This window comes from Jaculus jaculus, chromosome X (genome assembly GCF_020740685.1).
Source record: "Jaculus jaculus isolate mJacJac1 chromosome X, mJacJac1.mat.Y.cur, whole genome shotgun sequence".
NCBI classification, from domain to species: domain Eukaryota; kingdom Metazoa; phylum Chordata; class Mammalia; order Rodentia; family Dipodidae; genus Jaculus; species Jaculus jaculus.
This window is the reverse complement of record NC_059125.1, coordinates 59,613,699-59,634,775: the sequence shown is the minus strand read 5'-3', so window position 1 is coordinate 59,634,775 and position 21,077 is coordinate 59,613,699.

Sequence of the window (21,077 nt, the reverse complement as noted above, 5' to 3'; positions counted from 1 at the left end):
CCTGGATATTCATCTCCTATTCCTGCTTCACACCTATCTTCTACTCCTGCTCTTTGTCATGCATTTGGAGTAGACATTTATAGTGAACACTCAGTAAAATGGAAATAAATAGACTTCGGAACTAGATATAAAATTTAATCCTGCATAGGCATACTATGTGACTTTAGTAATACCACTCTATCTTCATTATCCTCACCTTCCAATTCTTTTTCCTCATTTTTTTTAAAACTTTTTGTTTATTTTTTAGTTGAGAGTGACAGACAGGGAGAGAGAGAGAATGGGCATGCCAGGGCCTCCAGCCACTGCGAACGAACTCCAGATGCGTGCACACCCTTGTGCATCTGGCTAATGTGGGTCATGGGGAAGACAGCCTCGAACCAGGGTCCTTAGGCTTCATAGGCAAGTGCTTAACCACTAAGCCATCTCTCCAGCCCCTTTTCCTCATTTTTAAATGTGAATAATAACCTCTTTCTTTCTTTGAAAAGTGGCTGTGAAGTGTAATGAAATAAAACATAAACTATGTTGCAAAGAGGTTGTTTTAAAAATGTTTATTTAATTTTGGGATCTACTTAAGATAAAGATTGGTCCCAATACAATGTAATATTAGCTAAAGTTTTAAATGGTTTTGTATGGGTACCTATTAGGAAATGGCTGAAACTTAAAAGCAGTACCCAGAAAGCTTAGATTTTATGATTAAAAAGGAGAGAGACAACAAAAGGCTCAGACTACACAGTGATTGAGACTGAGTTAGGAGAGACTAGGTATAAATGAGAATAATACAAACTATCAAAAAGAAAACTTTTAGAGCCAGAGATAGGGAATTAGTAGGGAAAGAGAAAGCAGAAAAGCTGAGAGAGGAATGGAAATAGGCAGATAAAGGATGAGAGAAAAGTTAGACAAAAGAAAATGGATACAAATTTGAATCACAGAAATTAGATTGCCAATTGGGCTTATTCTTCCCTGAGACCTGAAGAAGAGTAGGTAGAAAAGTCAATTACAAAAAAAAAAAAAAAAAAAAAAAAAAAAAAACATTTTGACAGAAAGTAGGTTGTACAGTTCTTGTCTGTCAGATGGAATAAAGGAAAAAAATTTCACCCTCATGCCCTTTCTCTCTATCCTCCAGTACTAATTTAAATATCAAACCAAGTTTTGAATGGCAGGGCTTTCCCTTCTTTACTGCTCTTTATATTACTCCTTCCAAGGACCCATTTTCCCACTAAGTTGTGTTCTCAAATCTCGATTCTCCCTAAAACTTCAGTGTCTGCTGTTTTTCTATATGGAAATTTCAGAGTGATATATTTTTCTTAATTTCCTAAAAAGGAATGCCATGCTTTATCATCAGTGCCAATAAATTGTATAATTAGGAGGGAAGAGTTGCATAGGCTAGATACCAGACCCAAACACAAATAAGGAAGAAAATAGGTGTTGAGATTTGCAATGCGTCTTCTATTGACATCTCTAAACACACCATAATATTCTGTCTCTACTCAGCTATACAATCAAAGGTGAGCAAGAGAAGTCATTGTGTGGCTCATAGTAGGTGACAAGGTAATAGGATCCTGGACTTCTCTGTAGCAGTACAGATATCCCCCCCAACACAAATAATACCTTGTGTAGCAGACAGATTCAGGTTCACTGAGATGAACTTTCAGACCAGACACAGTTATGGAGGAAGGGATATTTATTGAAGCTTACAGATCCAGGGGAAGTTCCATAAATGGCAGAAGAAGCTGGCCTGCCTTCACAGGATCAGGTGGAGAGAGAGAAGTACAAGCCAAAAAGGTCAAAAGCCACAGCACACTTCAGGAACACCAGGTAGGCACAGTTTGCATAGCTTTATATTGAAATCTGAAACCCAACACCACACCTTAAGAGCCACCCAGTGACATTGCCTCCAGCCAGGTGACTGCAGATGCAATCTACAAACAAATAAACAACTGAATATATTGGGGGTCATCTATTCAAACCACCGCACCTTGGAAGTGTGTAGGATCCATAGATTCCATAGCTTCTGACAGATCAAGCATGCCATTTTCTGGAGTAAGCTATCTATGAACTCCAAATAAGGACCCAACATGAATTATGTGAATCCTCCTTCTCTGACCTTTCCAGCTGCCTGTTTATGGTACTTCATGTTTCCCTCTGTCACAGACTTTATTCCACTGTAATGTTTCTATATATTGACTAGGACTATGAACTTAATGTCTCAAGGTCCTATCTCATGTGCTTTGCTTTCTCAGCAACTATCACAAAGCCTGACACACACCGAATCTTGACACAGGTTTCTTGAAGGTATGAATAAATTAATGATTTCATTTTTCCTGTGTACCTAGTATACCTAATGAAATAGTGTTTAATGATAAGTTAAATTATGCAATGAACACTGACTTCATTACTTTGTTGTGTATTTTTAATTCAACATATAATATCCATTATTCATAGTAATAGTTTCTGTATACTATCTTAGCCAACGGATATGGGAAAAAACCACACACATTGACCATCAAACTGAAAAGAAACTCATATTTTTAGATATCAAATATGGTGTTGGCATAGTGTAGTCATCTAAACTCCCCAGTGAAAACAAAGGAGGACAAAAGGAGGGGAAAATAGATGTTAAGGGAAGGGAAGGATGAAAGGAGAAATGATATGGTACTGGACTATATGTGATGTGAAAGAAAAAGGGGGATTATTGGTGGAAGATAATGGATCAGCAAGAAGGAGGCAGCAGTATTGAGAAGAGGAATGGGGGGAGGGGATAAATGCGAACAAAATATGTTTGAAAATGCCAAAGTAAAATCCATTATTTAAAAAACTAATACAAAATAATAAATACAACATGGAACAAATACATCTCTCCTATCTTGTTGGAGGGAATGAAGACTGTTTCAGGCACAGTAGTTACTATGTGCCCCAACAATTTTACTTGTAGGCATAAATTGAAGAACAAAGCAGAAACAGATGGCTACACATAATCTTATATGTGAATGTGAATGTTACAATGATTCATATTAGTTAAAACACAGAAGGCAGGACGATGGCTTAGCAGTTAATATGTTTGCCTGCAAAGCCAAAGGAACCAGGTTCGATTTCCCAGGACCCACTTTAGCCTGATGCACAAGGGGACACACTCATCTGGAGTTCATTTGCAGTGGTTGGAGACCCTGGCACACCCCTATTCTCTCTCTCCCTCCCCCTCTATCATTGTCAAATAAGTAAAAATAAAACATTAAAAAAAAACACTGAAATGACTCAAATGTTCATCATTTGATGAATAGTCACAAGGAAATATAACCATATAATGGAATGAATGACATTTGGCCATAGACATAAATGACACTGATATGTGCTACAACATGGATGAATTGAAAACAAGCTACATGATGAAGCAAGTTACAGAGGATAGCAATCTGAATGTGTTAATCTGTAGGAAGTTTTTGGTTTAGGCAACTAGATAATTAGTGATTGCCTAGGGCATGAGGCTAGGAATTGTGTGCAGGATTAGAGTGATAACTAAGAAGTGGAAAATTTCCTTTTGGGACAATGGAAATATCTTATAATTTATTGTGACAATGAATTCCCCTACTAGTGAATATAATAAAAGTCACTAAATTATACACTATGAATGAAATGCTTAAGAAAATGAAAAATATGCAGCAGGCTGGATTTTGCCTAAGGCTTATAATTTTATGAGCTCTGACCTAACCCATTATTTTATAACAATTTCCTCACTATTGAACATTTTATCCTGGAGGGAGGTTCATTGAGACTCAGGAAGTAAACAAAATATACAAGGCTCAGAAAGCAAACAAATCACAAGGCTTCTCCTCAAAGATATACAATAAGTAAAGAATTCTGAGGAGGGAGATTGTCTAAACAGCCTAGTGGCTAGGATGCAGCTTTTATAAATCATCAATCACTCTGTAGTGGGCTTTACTGTGTTGCAATAATTACTTTGGCCTATTGTTAGTGGCTATCACGGGCGAATAAACTTTTTGCTCATGATTCCCCTGTAAAAGTGAACATAGTACTCATTGACTCGTTTCTTAGGTATCTTATATGTGTTGATAAGAACATGAATTCTCTAATGTTGGATCTAAAACTCTACATGTAATCAAATAAATTTTAGTTTACCTTGCTCTTCAAATATTCTAATTACCCTTACTAATTATTTTTTTTACTTAGTAATTCCTAAGTGAAGATGTTAATATTTCTCATTCACTCTGACACTGAATATGTTAAATTTTTCAAGTATATATTTTCTTTTCATATTTTGAGATTTTGTTATGATATACATAAAATTTTAAATGGCATTATCTTACTGGCAAACTGGGCTATTATCATTACAAACTCAATATTTTTAAAATTTATTTATTTGAGAGGGAGAGAGAGAGAGAGAGAGAGGGAAAGACTAAACAACACAATTTAAAACAATTAATGGGTTGTGGATGAAATCAAGAAATAAATTGTAAAATTTCTAGAACTGAATGATAATGAAAACACAACCTACCAAAACTTGTGCCTTCATAGCAGAGACAGAGAGATCCCAAATTAACAACTTAACTGTCTACCTTAAGGCACTGGAAAAAAATAAAGAGGAATGCAAACTTAAGAGCTCCAAATGGAAATAATAAAGATCAGAGCAGATATTAATGAATTGGAAAGTAAAAAACAAAATTTAAATTTGATGAAATGAAGAACTGGTTCCTTGAAAACAAATAAACAAGATTGATAAACCCCTGGTAAATTTGATCAAGCAAAAAAGAGAAGTCTTTAACAAAATCAGAAATGAAAGAGGTCACAACAAACATCAATGACATTGGAAGAATCATCAGGGCATACTTCCAAAACCTCTACTCCACAAAATTGGAAGAAATGGATGAATTCCTAGGCACATAACACCTACCAACACTAAACTCAGAGCAGATCAATCTCCTAAACAAACCTATCACAACCATGGAGATTGAAAAGGTAATCAAAAACCTCCCCCCAAAAGAAAAGTCCAGGACTTCATGGCTTCTCAGCCAAATTCTATTAAACCTCATTGAAGAACTGAAACCACTTTTTCTCAAACTGTTTTGCATAATCGGAGACCAGAGAATCCTCCCCATGTCCTTTTATGAAGTTAGCATCACCCTAATACCAAAATGAGACAGTGATGCAACAAGAAAAGAAACTATAGGCTTATTTCCTTTATGAATTTAGATGCAAAAATCCTGAAAAAAATCCTCACAAGCTGAATCCAACAAAACATCAAAAGCATTATCCACCTTGATCAAGTAGGCTTCACCCCAGGGATGCAGGGATTGTTTAATCGGCCAGTGGAATGTGCCACATAAATAAATTTAACCATAAGAACCACATGATCATTTCAATTGATGCAGAGATGACCTTTGACAAAATCCTGTACCACTTCATGATCAAAATGCTTGAAAAAATAGGCATGGAGGGTTTATATCTCAACATAAAAAATGGCTATATATAAAGCACCCAAAGCCCAAACGATACTTAATGTAGAAAGACTCAAGGAGTTCCCATTGATATCAGGCACAAGACAGGGGTGCCCACTCTCACAACTGCTCTTTAACATGGAACTAGAAGTACTAGCCCAAAGAAATAAGACAGGAGAAAAAAATCAAAGGGATACAAAGTGGAAAGGAAGAAGTCAAGTTAACCCTATTTTCAGATGACATGATCCTAAATATAAGTGACCAAAAAGTCTCCATTTCAAAACTTCCAAAGGTGATTAATTCCTCCAGTAAAGTGGCAGTATACAAAAATCAATGCACAAAATCATTAGCCTTTCTATATGCAAAGGACAAATATATAGAGAATAAAATCAGTGAGCTGTCCCATTTTCAATAGCAACAACAAAAATTAAATACCTTGGAATAACATTAACCAATGATGTGAAAGACCTATATAATGAAAGCATTAAAAAAAAAAGAAATAAATTGAGGAGGAATTGAGAAGATAGAAAGACCTCCCATGCTCCTGGATAAGTAGGATTAATGGTGTGAAAATGGCAATTCTACCAAAAGCAATATACATTTAATGCAATACCAATAAAAATCTTAGCATTATTCTTCACACAGATAGAGAAAATGATCTCAAAATTTGAATAGAATGGCAACAAGCCTCAGATATACAAACATACCCTCAGCAAAAACAAAACAAAACTTCTGGAGATATTGCCATTTCTGATCTAAAGCTATTTTGCAAAGCCATAATAACATAAACAGCATGCTGCTGGCATAAGAACAAAAATATTGACCAAAGCAACAGGATTTAAGCTTTGGACCTTAGGTCAATTAACTACAATTACTTGATCTTTGATAAAGGTGCCAATAATGTAGACTGGAGAAAAGATAGCATCTTCAATAAATGGTGCTGGATCAATTGGATGACCATATGTAGAAAAATGAAACTAGACTCACTCATTTCTCCATAACAAAAATCAAGTCCAGGTGAATTAAAGACTTAAATATAAGACCCAAGACTCTTCTACTGGAAGAAAAAATAGGAAACACTCTCCACAATATAGGTGTGGGGAAAAACTTCCTGAGCAAAATCCCTGTAGTCCAGGAAATTAAACCACCACTCAACCAATGGGATCTCATGAAGCTACAAAGCTTTTGTACAGACAGGCATACCATATGCAGAGCCAATGGATTATCCACAGAATGGGAGAAAATCTTCTCCAAGTACATACCACTGACAGAAGCCTAACATCTAGAACCTACAAAGCACCCCCAAAACTAAACAATAAAAATCAAACAACCCACTCCAAAAATGGGGCAGAGAAATGACTAAGGAGTTCTCAGAGGAAGAATTATAAATGGCTAACACACACTTAAGAAAATATTCAACATTTCTAACCATTAAGAAAATGCACATTAAAAAAAAAAAACAAACCATACAATTCCACATTACTCCAGTAAGGATGACAATCATTAAAGGAAATCTAACAATGACAAATGTTGGTGAGTATGTGGGGAAAGGGGAACCCTCACCCACTGTTGGTGGGAATGTAAACCAATGCAAGTTCTTGAGAACTTATTAACTACACTGGCTCTTATCAATTTATGTTATTTTCTAATTCTTTAATTTATCTTGATATTTTCCTAAAGTTTATACAGTACTATTGCTTTGCATCTAGTCAGTGAATGATGATGTTAGATTTATGCATATATTTGTCAATATTTTTAGTATTACCTCTTGCCTCATAAATTTTCCACCCAGAATGATTTTCCTTCTCTCTGAAGTTTATCATCTAGAATTTCCTGTTACACAGGTCTTTTTTTATTGTCTTTATTTTATGTTTCTTTGCTGATAGTTGTGCTGAACACATACTTCTTTCAACAAATTAAAAGTTTTTCCACTGTATTCTATTGCTGTTTTATCAGCAGCAGTAATTTAAATTTAAATATAACTGGGGTGTTCTTTGTGTATGATCTGTTTTGCTCTCAGTTTTCTTCTCTCTGCTGCTTTAAAATATTCTTATATATTTATTTATTTACAAAGAGAAAGAGAGCGAGGGAGAGAGAGAGAGAAAGAAGGAGAGAGAATAGGAATGATGCCAGGGCTTCCTGCCACTGCAAATGAACTCCAGATGCATCAACCACTTTGTTTGTCTGGATTTAAGTGGGTTCCTATGGAATTAAACCTGGGCCATCAGGCTTTGAACACAAATGCGTTTAACTGCTGAGCCATCTCTGCAGGATCTCACTATTGCTTTAACCAACTTTCATTTCAATGTTCTTCAAATGCTCTATGATGAGTCTAATGTGGATTTATTTTGTATTATTCAGGATGATCTTGTTTCTTCATATTGTTTTATAATTTTTGACCCTGAGATGTTTATTATTTTTGGACCTGTAGGAATTTCCTAGTTAGAATAAAAATTGCAAGATCTGTCTCGAGCAATTGCTTACTTCATAGAATTCCTGCTTTCAATTCCATTTTTTCCTTGCTGTTTACTACTATATTCGTTCAACAACGAATTTGAAAAGTCTTTTTATATTTCACTTAGCACTGTAGTTAATTTTTGGAACGTCCGTTCAAGGTATCTAGTTTCCAGTCTTATATTGAGGTCCTTAATCCATTTAGAGTTGACTTTTGTACAGGGTAAGAGAATTTGGTTTAATTTTATCCTTCTAAATGCAGTAAGACATAGCATGAGAAATTTAAGTGCTCAGCCTTCTCAATGCCTATTTCCTGTCATATATTTAACAGGAATATTCTTAATTTCTACCTGAATTTCTTACAGAGTTCCTGTGAGTCTTCAATGAAATAGTGGCTATCAAATGCTAAAATTTATCAAGCCTTTTTGATAAAAGCATGTTATTATTATCAATAAGTGCAAGCAGAACTTGTGGTTTAGGCTTAGGAAATTGAGATGCAAAATTTAAAGAAAAGAGAGGTCATTTCCTAGGTTAGGAATTATGGCAAATATTCTGGAATTGGCTTTTGAGTTTAGCATTAATGGACATGAAGGGTTTGCATAGGCAGACACAGTAGGAGTGTATTTCATAATGGATAGAACCAGATGAACAACATTTTACCCATATTGTAGTTCTGTTGGTCCATAGCTCCCACACTTCAAAGCAGCTAAAGTTGACTACATATGTTCTGAATGTGAAATTATGTCAGGTTCTTTGGTTCATATCAATTTGTTGTAGTGTAAATGGTCAGAGACACAGCTTCCCACCAAGGCAGGACAGTGTGCTATAGGGTGGAGAGTGGTGTGGGGGAATATGCAACAGATTAGTAGGTATGCAGTCTGGAAGCTGGTGGCTAGACATTTTCAGAAGAGTAAACACTAGAATACAGGATTCTAAAATGTAAGCATATGATTAGAGGTATGAGTTTGATAATATGGGAAATTCCCATATTGGCAACATTTTGGTTCCAGCCCCCCCCCCAAAAAAAAAAAAATCAGAGACTGAGAAAATATGTTAAAGCTGAAAGAATGAAGCCAAATCTTTAGGTATTTCACTCTACAAATAAAAGGTGGTGGCCCAGAAATGATAAGTTATACCTGACAGTAACAGAGGCTGGAAACTCCAGTCCTAATTCATTGCTCTGTTCTCCTGCCTTCCTTTGCAGAGAACTATACTCATAGATTATTTGGACAACAATAAACTACTATACCTCAGAAAACCTTAATCAGACAGGTAGGATGGGTCAAAGTCCTTAGTAAGACACTTTGGAGATGTTAGTTATAGAAAGTCATTCTTTGTCCAGCCACAGTCACCTAAAATTTGTGGGTGAGGCTATGTGGAAATCTTGACCTCAAGTATATCAGATTAACTGACAGTCTTAGAGTAGGTTGGTGTGAATACAACAGCAAGTGGCACAGCTTCTTTCTGCATGTTCATGATTGCTTGCTTTTGAGTTCCTTGGGCTTCTTAAGAAAGACTGAAAAGCCTCAATGACCAGCTTTTCAAGAAGGATGTAATGATTAAGATTTTAGACTTTGGCAATAAACTTACATGAGTTTGAAATCAGTCTATGTTATTTAGACATAATCTTGAGTCTACTAGAGATAATGTTGGGTCAGAGCCTTAGTTTCCTTAGCTATGTAAGGTGGGCAACTATGCTCAACTTATAGGTTCATATGAAGATTATATAGCATGTGCGCATGCGCACACGCACACACGCGCACACACACACACACACACAGTGTGTAAATAGCTTTATAGCATATCATGTATGGAACTGAGCATTAGTATTTTCCAACACATAGTAGATTCTCAATATATTTTATTACTGTTGTTGCCATGGTCACTATTATTGTTAATTCTTCTCTTAAAACAGTCTTCATTTTACCTTTTATTATATTCTCACACAAAAAGTTTTAGCATAGCTTCCATCTCCTCCCAAACTTATGTTAGTGTTTTGGGAATTTTTTTTTCAGTTTTCACAAATGATGTTCTGACATCTTCTTCCCCCCAAATTATGTTAGGGTTTTGGACATTCTTTTCAGTTTTCACAAATGGTATTCTGACATCATGTAACAAGAAATTTGTTGATATTTTAAATACTGAATTCCATGGAGATTTTATATATATAATTTACACATAAGGCCATTGTTTCTCACACATGAAACTTGACAATGAATGCTATATAGAAGAAATTCTTTTTCACAGGACACATGAGGATTTTCACTGTGGGCACTAATACACACTTATCTTTGACTCTTAGTGCCTACTATTCTTAATTTGCTTTCCTTCTTGTGGAAGTTTGACTAGATTGCCTCCAGCATATTCAGTGTTTTGTTAGTTTGTAGTTTGGATCTGTAGCCACCTGGCTAGAGGAGGGGTCACTGGGAAGATCTTAAAGGTATGGTGATGGGTTTGAAATTCCAATCTAAAGATATGCAAAGTGCTTAGTTCCACCTGGAGTTCCTGAAGTGTGCTTATGGGGCTTCTGGGCTTGTGGCATCTCTTTCTTTTCTTGGAAAAGTGAAAGCAGGCCAATTTCTTCTGACATTATGTAACTTCCCCTAGATCTATACACTTAAATAAATATCTCTTCCTCCATAGCTGTGCCTGCTTTGGAAGTTCATCTCAGAGAACCTGAAGCTGTCTACTACACTTTTCCAAGACAAAAGTCACATATTTCTCCACCTTTTCTGTATGCCATTCCCTCAGCTTTGGTTGCCTGCCCAGGTACCTTCCTTTTCTGTGAGATAGCATCTGATTGTTCAAGGCTAGAGTCAAATATTGCTTCTTCTAAGAAGTTGGAATATTGTCATTTCTTCTGTTGCGTTTTCTTTGATTTCTTGTTTGGATGATTAAATGAGACCTCACTGTTCAATGAGTTCCAATTTAGCTGAATTTCCATAGTCCTCATCATCCCTGAAGATGTTCTACTACTCTTCTCAGTGATTCCTTTCTGATACCTGGGAGCCTGGTATTAGTGTCACTTTAGGAAGGTCATGAAAAGTACAGGTTTGGTAGTAGGTAATGCATGCTTCCATCATAGAGATACATGAACATGGGCATTCCAAGGTTTGCACTACCATGTCTTGAGGTCTTTGCTAAATTGGTAAAATATGAGGCGATAGACTATAAATCAGGATATGAGATGCTCTGGTTTAGAGTTAGGGTTATAAATTACTCAGAGAAGTTTTTAGGCAAATCACTTTGCCTTAATGGATTTCAGTGTCCCTCTCTGAAAAATTGTTGACTTACCTGCATCCTTAGGATACTATTAGGCTTATATGAGATCATGAGTCTAATGGTACTTTGAGAATTGAAATGCTGGCAAGGACTTCTATTCCCCAACCTCTTGATCCTGACATAAAGACCCTAGTCTTCTAGACTTCCTTGCTTGTGCTTTTTTTCCCCTACACTTATCTCTTACAGCCATACTCTTCTTCAAGTTCTTCCCTTAGTCTCAACTAAAGTGTATCCAGTTTTCCTGCTACGTATCACTTCAAGAAGAATGTTTTTGTCTGTACTTTCAGTCCTATGTTCATTTAATTTGTGGGCTTGATTTCCTGAAGAGTCTACCTTGACCTTAGTATCAGACTGGGGTAGGCACTCTTTCTCTGTGGGAATGACAGAATACAGAATTTCCCTTGCCATAACACCCATTATGTAATGCAACTTACTATGTCTTTATCCCTCACCGATAAACTTGCACTTTATGAGGGTAGAACTGTCTTTCACATGCATGGCACAGAGTCTATACATATAAATTGGTTGTTAAACAGAAGAATAGTCAACAGAATATAGGAAATGCTAGATAATACACCCCGGTGAGGGAGCCTCTGAAGTCTTTTGAGTCAATAGGATTCCTCCATATGGTTAGTTTAACCCCAATATGAACTACCATTGGCACCGTATACATGCATCTAAAGGGTTTGCTTCTTTTGGGGACCATTATAATTGCTTAGGTGATCAGTGGCATGCCTGTTCTGTTGGCCTATTATCTTATCTGAGGCTTGAAGTATTATAGTATGTGTGTGGGAGGGGTGAAGTGCTATTTATATATTCTGGCTTAAACCATCTTTTCCTTATGGAACCTTACTAGCAACAGTTGAACTAAGTCTGCCAAATGATCCTCTCCTCACTTGAAATCACATGGGTGAATAAGTTGAGGAAAGAGGGTAAGTTGTTGCCTAACAAAATGGTGGCAGGATAATTTGAAGGCTTGAATTATCTATATCTACCTATTAACTCAGAAGGCCACCTTCATATCTCAGTAACTTTTAAATGACTCTCATTGCTCTTACAGTCCCTATTCCAGCTCATCCAACACATCTCTCCTTCTATCACTATCATCTGTAGTGCCATATAAGAAAGTCTCTGGGAGGAGGTAGAAGGGAAAGTAGATTTGGTGTTTGGGATACACTTGTGGTTTGTACTTGTGTGAGTCACACTATGGGAGGTGAAGGTTGACTTGTTGAGGCTCTGAAACAGCATGCAAGGGGGTGGTAGATGTTCTCAGGTGCCTCACCACCCTGAAGTACTGTCCACTTATAAATAAAATGGGTCATGAACTAGGTTCTAGGTATGGCCCCTTGCCAAACACAGGCAGTCCTTAAATCATAATAACATTAAATGTTTTGGCCTAGAATTCTCAAATAAAGTAGAAGAAACTTGGACCATACAATCTCCAAGATCTTTTCTAGTTCTAAAGTTACCAATTCTATTTTTTAAATATTTATTTATTTATTTATTTGCAAGGAGAGAGAGAGATGGAGACAGAGAGAAAGAGAGTGAGAAAAAGAAAGAATGAGAGAAAATGGGTTACCAGGACCTCCAGCTCCTGCTAACATACTCCAGATGTGTGTGCCACTGTATCTGGCTTTATGTGAGTACTAAGCAATTGAACCTGGGTTACTAGGCTTCATAAGCAATATCCTTAACTGCCAAGCCATTTCTCCAGCCCCAGGTTACCGGTTCTAAATTAAAAAAAAAAAAGAAAAGCACCATTTCTTTGTAGAGAAAGATGTGGGAGGGTTGGGGATGAGTGTGATAGCTTGTTGCCTCATACTCATGGTCTGGCATAAGATATTTATTAGACTGATTTGCTGAAGCTACAGTGCATAGGTTTGGGATTTTTGTACTCCTATTTATCTTTGCCATTTATAAGATAATCTCATTTATTCATCTGTGTACCCTTTCTCTATACATTAAGTAGTTGACAGCATATGCTATTGTTCTGACTCTGTATCCCCATTTGTTTTGTATAAAGGTTTATTGAATATAAACATGGGTAAACTATTTCCAAAATTGTGTTCTGGCTTAGTAAAGTCATTTTCCTTCTTAGGTCATGAATGTGAAAGTTATTGTATTTACAGGAACCATAGTCTTTATAATGGAAGAGACTTCTTATCTTATGTAGCTCCACATACCTTCTAACCCATATTCACTTTGTGATGAGAAAAATAAAATAAACTCAAGCAAATTGCACTGTGTATCCAAGTGTCATACAACACATCAGTAGGACATACTCTTAACCTATACATTATTTGTATGTTCATGAACAAGTAAAGTATAGCTCTTATGTCGCCAGGCTCTTTTCAAATTAGTAGGTGTCCTATGCCCTCCCTGAATTTTGTACTTTGATATTCCTTGAAAAACCATAGTGGACACTAATCACCATGTCTCTTGAAGCAGGAGGTTAGTGATGAGTGAATTCTAGAGGTGTTTCTATTAGGTCCTCCATTCTTTGTAGATACAAATGAGAAGGGCCTAAGTGATGGTGTTCAGGGGCATGCTCTGGAGGCAGACTCTGACTTGTGTAGCCCACAAACATTCACATCCCCATTCTTTATTTTTTGTAGATATATAGATATGCATCCCTAGAATCTCATGTTTTCCTCTGTTCCATCATGTTCTTATCTCAGAAAACATTTGAGAAATCCGTGTGCTTTGAGGTGGTCAGTAATTAACATGGCTCAAAACAGGATCCCTATCAGGGATACTGGAATTTTAACAAGAAGAGCCAAAATAAATAGCCCACCAGTTGTGTCACACAAGTTCTCGCTAAATAACCAACTCAACCAAGGAAGGAGACTTTGTAACAACCACTGTTACATGTGAGGACACTGAGGCATAAAGTACTTCCTTATTATTCCTTAAGACAACAGGAGTACTCACTGGCGGACTATCTCTGAAGTTAAGCAATCTAACTTGGGCTCTCACAAGCATCAGTATTGTTAGTCTAAAGGTAATGGCCTTGCTAGAACTGAAGAGCCCAAAGAAGCATGATTTGGTTATATTTGAGTTGTTGAAGACAGCATGGTCCCTGTAAACAGTCAAGTTATGAACGTGCTCATCACCTGATGCTTAATTTAAGCCACCTGAGGTTTGGTAAGTGGCATATCAAATTATGCTCTTATGAGGATGAGGATATAAGGGCAAGCATTTCACCTTTGTGCAAATTTCTCTTGGTTAATGACCTTGGGGGTATCTCATGAAAGGTGTCGTGATGGTCTGCTAGTGTTCATCTGTGCTTTCTAGGACAAATCCTTCATTATTTCAGTGGTGTCAGGTAAAAATTATGCTAAGGTCAATGCAGGACAAATTTATAATCCATAACTAAGGGATATATATAAATCAGAGAACATAAAAGGCCACTGGTCATGATGCCAATTCTTGACTTCAGTGATGACAGTAAATAAAAAGAGCTAATGAAAAGGACTTTGATGATATTCATCTAAAATTTTAGATTGTTTTATGTTTTAACAAATTAACAATGGTGATAAGAAGACACCAGCTTTCCTTAGGTCTTTTTGTTAACAATAACTTGAGCTTACAGCCACAACAGGAGCTGTGGCCAAGTTTTAGCTGGCAGATCAGCAAGCCCATATTTTACAAAATGGATTATATTTCTGAAACCAGACGCAGAGACAAACCCAGAGTCACACATGTATTCCAACAAACAAGTTTCTGCCATCTTTAATTGTATTTAGAAGCAACAGAAGATTTCAAGATTACAAAAAGAGAACAGAACACTAGAGCTTGGGGCTGATCCTGCTGCCCAGTGGAGGCCAACTGCCACTGTGAGAACTGAAGCCCCATAGGAACAAGTTTCTAGCAAAATTAATTTCTTTCTTTTAATTTTTTTTTTGGATAATGCTTTCTCTTTTTTGCCTCACAGCATCCAAAATTAATTTTTATCTGTAGTTACATAGCCTACTCCTTCCTACTGCCAAATAAATCTCAAGGACAGCACAAGAATGTCATATAGAAGGTATTTCTTAACCAACATCCAGTCTACCCAGTCTAGAAGAAAGCAGAAAGGTATCAGAGAATGGTGAGGGAACTTCTTTTTTTTTTTTTTTTTTTTTTTTTATCTTGAGGGAATCCAAATGGTGGCTGCTCTCTCCAACTCAGGTGGCACTTCAATTGCAGGACAGTTAGCATCATGGGCCAAGGTTGTGAGAGACTTGAAATCTGGCCTGTTATGTGGAGTACAGGGACTCAAACTATGAGGCAGCATCCTGGGAGGGCTCATCCCTAGAGAAGTAGCAACATTTCAGAATTGTCTTTACCTCTGGGAAATGAATATATGTGCTCTCCAGACTTTGGTGGCTAATAGAATCTACAGCTACATAACAGGCTTGATGAGTAGCTTATGTGGAAACTATTTCAGGCCACCAGGGCCACCGATTCCACAGTTTGTCATTTGATTCCATAAAAGGCTTAGAGATAAGTGGAGCAAGAAAAGGAACCAGATCCCCTGCTATAATGAATTGGGATTGGAAACTAATAAATATATAATATCTGTTTTCTGGCCTAATTAAATTGAGCCAAATTAAAGCTGGGTTAAAGGCTGTTTTATGGATGACTAAACTTAAATAGTTAACATCCTGGTAGGGGGTAGGATAATTCCAAGTGATTTGTTACCTTAGGTGAAATATCTGAAGAAAAGTGACAAATGTGGATTTTTCTGCCTTCACCTAGAATGGCTGAGGGTGAGGAGGCTCTGGGCAACAGACCCCATGTCAAACTATTAATTGAAGAAAAACACCTCTACTCATGGGTAGAGATGGACCTGTACCTACAGAGATATGACTTCTAGTACACTGACAAGTGTGAACAGAGAAAAACACATTCGATTATCAAAGTCATTATAGCACATATCTAAAACCAGAATTAGAGTGCACAGACACCCAGTAGCAAGAGCACCTCAATTGCAGTGGAGAGAATTGATGTGAAAGATGGAGCACTTGCTCCAGGTTCCCAAGTGCAGGCAACTGCCCTTCTCTCACAAGAATGGTGAAGACCAAGTAAATACCCTTCCTTCTTTCAATGGCTCAGGTCCCATGAAGGGGTTACTGGCCAGTCATTTGGGTGGGCATTTGGCCCCATCTGGGTTTTACCTACTGTAAATCCCAGTCATTTTCAAGGAGTCTTCACCACCCTTTCCACATTCATCTGTCTTAGGCTAGTAAAGTGCAATACATCATGTACCCTACCCTTCCCCCTACCCCTTTTTGAGGTCTGTGTGTTAGGCCCAATAGGGGTAGAGATTTTTGAATTATCTGATCAATCCAGGTGTCTTATCCATTCTGATAGAACACCCAAAATGTAACTGCAGCCTCTCTCACAAGCACATGGCATCCGATATGACCTGGAACCAAATATAAAGGTGCAGAGAAAGGTAAAGCTATCAGAACACATTACATTTATATATATAATTCAATCTTGAAACATGGATACAAATACTCATTTACAATATATTTCAACATTCTGCCTTAAACTGCAGAGAACTTTTTGTGCTGTCCAACCTGGGCAGAAATGAGAGTTTCTGCCTGCCGTCCTTCTAGTGCAAAATCTAGTACTTTATATACTCCCCCTTCTCATCAAGGGCTTCACATCTTCAGATAAGCAAACACAGGCACTAACAAACACAGTGGTCAAGACAAGCTCCATTTCCAACCATGCAACAATGAAGCTTAAAGAAGTTACTCAGCAACTATTTGCAAAGAGGGAAAGCTAGGTCTGAATATAAAATTGATTAGTGAGTGATGCCATCATCCCATTTTGTCCAAATTATTTTAACTTCTTCTAAATATGTATGTTGTGAAGCAACTCCTCACTCTGAACTCTTCTAAGTCAGTTACAATAGAAGTCCTATATTCTGTCTTTGGAAAGAGGCACTAATACTTGCTCCCTTGCTGCCCTTAAAAAAAAATTTGGTGCCCTAGCAGATACAATATAAAATTTGGTGACATAATGTGACATTTTCATCTCTTTTTATGTCTTAAAAACAACTTTCAAAGATTTTTAAAGAGATCAGTGGTGCTCACAGACAGCTATAATGGCACCAGGGATAACTTTCTATTCCAAAACATTCCCATGTGGAATGGTTTCAACTTTAAGTTTAAGTTTTGATCTGATGCTTTAGCACTTGTGGTTCTCCTGGCCTCCTGTAAGAGGTAAAGAAGAAAAACCATGCCCTTGGCCTAGTGCCCTCTTACCTGGGCAGCTAGCACAGGAGAATCAGTAGTCAGTCTCTTGTTTTTTTCCAGGGACATGATGAGTTCATGCATGGATAGTTACTGGGATGTCTGGAGAGAATTTCTTGAAATGGACTACTAGCATAGGGTTGGGAAGTGGTAGAAGGGGTGGATAAAGCCTTTGTGCCCTACTGAGTATCCAGGGGGTGAAGGGACAAGGCCACATCTGTGCTATGCCTAATTAAACACTTAGAAGCTGCTTGAAGCTCAAAGTCAAGTCATTTGTGTAGCATCAGTATCTTATGGATAATGGGCATAATTTTCTATTAAAGTACAAGTTGAATGTCTCTTGCTATTTATATATGCCTATATGTATTTAGAAGCAGAGTGTCAACAGAGAGGGACTTAAGTATCAGCACATGATTTCTCAACTTGGACAATTAACCTCAGTAAATACCCAAAGGACAGAGTGAAGCTCATTTTTTTTCTTTTTTCTTTAGTGCCAGTGAACATACATAAAAATATATGTATTACTGGTTTTGTTTTTCAAAGATATATGACAGAATCCTTCAAAAACTCCTTTCTGATTAAGGTAATCTAAAAAAAATAATTGAACTTTCTAATGACAGCAATATTGCCTGTGGCATAGAAAAAGTATGGAACAAAGAAACCAGCCCCCATGTCATCGCAGAGGCCAAACCCAGTGAGCTCCCTAATGGATGAGAATTGAAACTGCTATAGTGCTCCTTTGTTTAAGCACAGAGTTCGCAACCTTGGCAGTCATCTGCTGCCTTACACCGATGGGGCCTTCTTCATGGTGCTCCTTGGTTTCCTCTTCCTCACTCTCCACTCTCATCAAGTACTGTAAACCTCTTTGAAGAGGATCACCTTGACTTGTTGGGTGAGGGATCCTCATTTTCCAGCTTACCAGGTGAGTGTGGTGGTGGCCAGTTCTTCACAGGTGAGCACAGCATACCGGCAACCTTAGCTGTGTTGAGCAGAATGCTTGTAAAATGGGACTTCTGTCAATCACACTAGCTGGAACATTGATGGCCAAGCAAATCAAATGGAACCAAACCATATAAAACAAAGCACTCCAAAACCAAAACAAACAAACACACATTAACAAACAATAACAACAAACCCCTTTTCACATGTGGGAGAACAAATCCACATTAAAACCTCCATTGGGTATTTAAACCTCAGTGCAGAAACATTAGGCATGAAGCCTCAGTTAGGCTGTTTTTCTGTAGTTGTTGCCACTTGGAAATTTGGCGTTATCCTGCAGATGTTGCTTTAACTGCACTGCTGTTTCACTGATTTTTGGCTTTTGAAAATGAAAAATGTACATTCATAAAGGCAAGAGTCACAACTGGGAAATCCTTAAGATGAGAAACTATAGAGAAATGGAAAGAACCTCTTAGTATTTACAAAGAGAGATAGTAGAATGATATAATGGAATCCGTGTACCACAGAAGTGAAAATTGCTTCAAAACAGATGTAAAGGAACTATTAAAATGTAACCTAGTTTAACTGAAAAGAATGGTGTTTTTTTTTTTTTCTGTTTAAGACAGCTAGCTATAAGTGATCCTGTACATGAGCCAGATGGTGTCATCACACATTAAATCAGAATCTGTCTAACCTACCTCAGAAAGGGAACCAATCAGCTTTAGTTTTTTGTTCAGTAAGTTTGGATTGGCATATCAATATTCTTAGATCCCCCTCCTTTGGTATTTAAAGAAGCTGCTTTGCAAGTTTGTTTGGCTATTAATATCAACACAGAAACTAGGGAAGGAGACTCATATGGATCATATTATGTCACTCACAGGTTATCTTCTTAACCAACACAGTATACTAATTGAAACAGGCAGCTTGGTGGCTGGCCCTTGATTTCTCAAGTTCAACAATGAAGTTAAGAGCTAAGTGAGGAGGAAGTGGCTAAACTGCAAAAGTAGTTGAACATTCCTCCTGCACTCAAGGTTGGGGAACAAATTTCAGAGAAAAGAGATGTGCCAGAGGACTATTTGAAACCAGTGACCCAGGGTTTACCCTGAGTTTACAGATGCAACATACTGTAGCCATACCAGACAGATCTTGGCAAAGGAAGCCATGGTTCTAAAGAAAGACTCAATGGTCCTGCACTCCTCTGACTGAGTTAGTAACAATGGTGTGGAATCTGAGTAACTGTAGTCAGGTCAGCCCAGCCTCTGCAGCAGAGGAGTATAAGTAAACTTGTGTTCATCCATCAAGATGGTGTTCATCTGGCATTAGGCTTTGCCTCTGAGGACTTCTGTAGTCAGTATCCTCTTGGAGTCTTCTCTCTCCTTTCCATGACTTTTGCAGACAGAAATGCTGGTTGGTAAGGAGAGCAGTTCAGGATTTGTGGTTCTAGTGCCTTCATTGTTCCCACCCTGGTTACTTAGTTTACTCTTCCACCATGATCTGGGTAACCCCTGTAGCTGCTTTGAGGAGGAAGTGGGCATTTCTTCACTTGATAGGAGGACATCATCTCTGGGTATCAAGGGCAAGACATCCCATTTTGTCTGATCCCTTTGATGCCTCCTTTCTAATGCATCTAAGGGCTCAATGAGAGACACTGAATAGACATCTAAACATGGATGTCAGGGCACTGGCCTTCAGGGTGGGATGAGAGTAGAATCTTAGCATGTCTGAACATGCCCAAAGAAGTGAACAAGTTTCACTACCATGGCTGAAATTGTGGTGAATTTCAGGGTCACCAAACACTGAAGGCTGGAGGAAGCATGTGGCTACATGAAGTCTGTAGGTCTTTTAAAGATGGTTTCAGTGAGAGATCAGCTATTCAGTACCCCTAAGGGGGAGAACTGTAAAGCCATAACTTCCTTTTCCCTTTGACTCTAGACATAAGCTTCTCCTTGGCTCAAACATGGAAATGCAGAACAAGATCTGAATGGAGCCTTCCAAAGGGTCAGATCTCTCGCTTTTTCTTCTCACTGATCAGAACTCTTCAGTGGAAATGGCCAAGTTTTGGTTAAAGAAAGCATTCAGTTCACAGTTCTTAGAAAGCTATTTGAAAGTCAGTTTCAGGGTGGTTGCAGAGGTTAAGAGAGAAAAAGGTTTGAAGGGGGAGGTGTTTACATGCAGACAAGTTTTCAAACAAGAAGCACAATTTCAGCACAATGAATTGCACTGCAACTGAACACTGTAGCCCTCAGGTGGTACAAAGGCTGATCTTGGGCAGATACTGATGCCCAAGATACTATGTTGGGCAGGTACTGATGATCCCCCTGCTGACCTTGTCCTCTCTTTTGTCTATCCCACTTCCCAACTAAGCTTTGGGCTCATCCTGCCTTCTGATGGTAATGGCCATTGGCACCAACTAAAGTCTCCCAGAGAGCGACAGGATGAACAAGAGTGACTTCTAATGGACCTACAATTTGTACTTTCTTCTAGTCACTGTTAGCTTCTTTAGGAAAATTTATTTATTTTGAAGAAACAAACTTAGCACAGATTTTTGCTTTTTGTTTCCTGTTTGTTTCCCTCTAGATAGTTTTACCTCTCTAAACTTCCCGTGGCATAAGGTAAGTAAACATTGTGTGGCTGGCACACAGCACAGTGCTGTAAACAAGCACAGTTGACACTGGGCCACATGAGGATCATCACAGATTCAAAG